Below are 4685 nucleotides of genomic sequence, written 5' to 3' on the forward strand. Positions count from 1 at the left end.
ATGTAATATCTTTTTAATAAAGGAAGGATTTTTATCCTTATCCTACTATATATATTCCTTCCAACAGCAGATTTACATCTCCCCTCTCCTTATTTCGATCGAACGTCGAAGATATCGAATATATATATATATATATATATATCTTTTCGTTTAAAGAAAAAAATCTTAAAACAAAAATCGAAATTTTTCACTATCTCAGAAACAGAAGAAGATTTAATCTACGGATGTATGATTCGTAGTGACGAAGTATAGTGTAACGAATTCCACGCGAATATTCCACAATTTTCAATTTTCATATCGCAGTAACGGTTTGCGCGCTCTCTCTTTCTCTTTCTCTCTCTCGAGGAATCAAAGGTAAGAACTAGACAGAGAGAACGAGCAAGCGGATGAGTGAGAGAGAGAAAGCGAGCAAGCGAACGAGCAAACGAGCAAAAGAGAGAGAGCGAGCGAGCAAACAAGCGAGAAAGAAAAAGCGAGCAAACGAGCGAGAAAGAAAAAGCGAGCGAATGAGCGAGAGAGAAAAAGAGAGAGACTAGTTCTTCTAATTCTCAAGGGTGCGTCTAACGAGTACGTATTCAGCTACATAATTTCACGATGCCAAGGAGTAAAGAAGACAAGGTCGTTCGAATCGATGGATGCGAAAATGTAAAGGGCCTTTTTGAAACCTTTCGTTGTTTTCGAAGCGAAGCATCGAAACGATCGATAAATTTTCCGCGGTTCTCGTTTGCGGCAAGGTTCGTCGAACCACGGTGACCGGATAGGATCAATCCGGTCCGACTCTGATCAATTACTACAGACTCGTATACGTTCCAGTTGAGAGAGAATTCAATGTATTTAGCATAACCGCACAGTGAATTTCGAACGGTAAAAGAAACTGAAGAAAATTTTTTTTTTTTCCCCCGATTTTGAGGTTATACGAAGTTTTATTTAATTTTTTAGAAAACGATACTCTGCTTTTTATTATATGATTTATTGTCTCCTTTAAAATGTGCATATAAAAATATAACTAAATCTATGTATATATATATACATATATGAAAAGATTAACGTTGCATTTAATTAATATAGAATAAAAAAAAGAAGATACATAATAATCGATATATACGATATATGGATTTAAAATTTCAACGTATAAGAAACAATTATTTTTTTATAAATTTGAAAATGAATTTTTTCTAATTAATATATATTATTCGAATTACTGTGCGCCACCAATAATTTTGATCATCCATCTTGCAATGATCGTGAAAAGATTCGTTATAAGTTATATCATTTAGAGTTTCAAGTCGAGAGGTAGGGAATGTTCTCTGGACGAATGTCTCTGGATTTATAACATTGATGGAATGATACATGGTCGCGACACATTCGTTTCCAAGTTATTCATCGTGAAAGTTCGATGTATTCGTGTACAAATTTCGTTACGACGTTGACGTTTCGCTCGGAGGTAGTTTATTATTTTTTCCCCGTCCGTCTATCATAGAGCGTGTACATTTACCATCTTTTCGAAAAGGAGGGAATTTTTAAAATAAATAAATAAAATTTTAAAAATAAAATTTAAAATAAATTTTATGAATGAAAATTTATGAAACGTGCATTTAACGTTCGTTCAAACGAAAAGATGGATTACTCGATATCGTAATATACGAATGAATTTCAACCGTATTGATATACTAACTACACGAAGATTTACTTCTGTATAATTTCGCTTCTCGTATTCTCGAGTCGAATCGATATTTTTTGGGAATTTTTTCCCTAAAAAAAAAAAGGTTAAAGGCGGATCCATTTCTCGCGCGCGCAAAAAAACTCTATCCGCTTTAATTGCATTCCAATTCCTGTCAACGAAATAAAATCACACCGAAAAGAAGGAGACCGACCTCTAGTATCATTGATCTTAACTATATCCCCCTGAATGTTTCGCAGATTACATATTTTACAAATTTTGTCAACATTCCTCGCGTTGAATTTTCTTTCTAATCCTCTCATTAAGAGAGAATCGACGCGAAAGATACGTGACTCGCGCTCGTGCAAGATACGACGCGTGCAAAAGTTTGCTCATGCGCCGTTTGGCGCAGCTGGATCCTATTATACAGGCGTGACTTATCGCGCGCTACATTAGGCTTATTGGCCAGTCATCGTTTCCTTGGATAGAGTTAGACCAAAAAGTAAAAAGTATTAAGTAACTAGTTAAAAATTTTGAATAAAGCTACTTTAAGTAATTACTTATTAAAATGCTTGGAATAATATTTATTCGTTATGAATATTATAGTCGATTCACTTCTCGTATAATCTCGTATGCCCATATATTACAATTATTCGTAAATGTTATTACGTTTTGAAATGTTATTACGATTTTGCCCCTGGAATATATAATTCACCCTCTTATATGCCCCCCTCCCCTCCTCCAGAAATGGCTGTCTCTTTTGATCTCGAGAGTAAGGGGGATTTTATGCGATTTTTTTACGACCTCGTGTCTTCCTTCTTCTTTGTGTGTCAACCACGCTCTCGTGTACAACTATCTACTTCGGTTTTACTTACCAATAGCGAGGCATGGGAAGAAGTCGAACAATCACGTATTCGTATTCCATTCGAGGATACTCGTGGAAAATAGATTCGAAAGTAAAGACGAGTATTTTGCTTCTGCTCATCTTCCTCCTCCCCCGATATTTATCACGTGACAATCCATTTATTTTGCGTGGGTAGACGCCGATACGAAAGAAATCGCGCGCTATAACCGTTCTTTGGAAATATTGGGACAAATATAAGAGTGTCTTAAATAGCCGCATACGCTTCTTCCGTTCGAAAACGTAAAGTATTACGTAATACGAGATATACGATTCGAATCTTGTCTCCTCCCTTCCCCTTGGAATTTTTCAAGCGTCAGTAGTTCGTTTGCTACTTTTTTTCTTTTTTCGCATCGCACAACTGTTTTGAATAATAGGAGCTAACTAGATATAATTATTTTTTTCTTCGATTTTGAACTTATTTAATTTTTTGAAAACGATATTGCTTTTCATTATATAATTTATCATTTCGTTAAAAATGTTTATATAGCATAAAAATATGACTAAATATATATAAAAGAATATATAAAAAGATATATATAAAAAGAAAATACATAATAATAAGATATATAAAAAATATATAAATATACAAATATTTGTGATTTGAATTCTGGAGTAAAAACGCGCGAAAAAGTTGTAGCAATTAACTTGGAAAGCGCTTCGAATTTGACAACGTACGATAAATTGGACCTTGAGAAATGGAATGATATTCTAAAAAAACAGATATTAAAGAAAAAATTAAAAAAAGAAGTTATGGCTATTTTTTATTCTCGACAATCCTTTCCTATAAATTATCCGATAGATATGGGCCTAAACAGTGATAATTTAACGAAACAACGATGAAATTGAAAATTATAAAATTGAAAAAAACACTGTAAAAAGATATACTGCTCAAAGATTGAAAGGAATAAAAAAATTGTCAATAATAAATAATAATAATAGAATAAAATTAAAAATATTATTATTAATAATATTATTATATATATATTATAATGTAAGATAGGTTAAAATTAATTTATAAATATGAATGGTTAGATTAAAGAATCGCTAGGTGGCGAGCATTCAATTGTTCCCGTACATGCCCGTTAATATAGTTTCGCAAAGTTTTGCAAATTAAATTTAGTGGTAAAAAAAGAAGTAGAAAGAAAGTTTTTATTTTTCGTACATTCGACTTTTGTTGTGTAAACGAATCGTGAACATGAATTTTTAATATTTAAAATAATTATTTGAATTTTAAGTTTAATTTACAAAAAAAAAAAAAAAGAAACAAAGAAACTTATCGATAATTTATAATGATTTTAAATTAAAACAGATGTTTCGAGATATTATATCCGTTACAAAATTGAAATTTTAAATGTTTCTCAACTTATTGAAATGCGACCGATCAGTTATCCGTATTAGTTCTCTTTGCCTATGTATATCTATTTTGTTTAATCTGTTACATCGAAACAATTATTTTTTACATTATTTAAAAATGAATTTTTGTCCAATTAATACACACTTGTGTTCGAATCGTTGTGGCGTCGTATCGGTTACGATCTCCCTCTCCCTCTCCCGTCCTCCCCACCGTTTTCCTTTCCTCATTTCTTGCGACTCTCTTTCCTTTTTTCTTTCTCGAGGAAAAATTCGTCGATACGAATGACGCGTGCCGATTAAAAATCGCTTCCTCGCGACGACGACCTTACCTTACGATCTCCCTTTCCTCTCCCCTTCCCCCCCGCCGCCTTGTTTTTTGTCCTTCACCTCGTTCCCGTCGTTCTTTAATCCACATCATCCATTCCTACCGTCTCGTTACTTCCTCTTCCTATCCTTGTCCTTCCCGTATCCCTCAAAGCATCCGGCTTTGATCTCTTTCTCTCTCTCTCTCTCTATTCGTTCCATGCTCGAGCATACACCCTTCGACTGGTTAGGAAAGGATGTACGGTCTCTGTTCAACCAGCGCCCTCTTTCGTCCGCTTGGCTCACTCCCTTTTTCGGCATCTTCGTTCGACTCGGCGCTCGCGCCGCCACGGATCGGTCCTGCGCGATGGGGATGCTGCGAGATAATCGTTTCCCCCGCACCAAGGGAAGCAGCAGGCAGCAGCACCGGCAGCAGCACCAGCACCACCAGCACCAGCAGTAAGA

Source organism: Apis dorsata, unplaced genomic scaffold (genome assembly GCF_000469605.1).
Source record: "Apis dorsata unplaced genomic scaffold, Apis dorsata 1.3 scaffold_655, whole genome shotgun sequence".
NCBI lineage: Eukaryota > Metazoa > Arthropoda > Insecta > Hymenoptera > Apidae > Apis > Apis dorsata.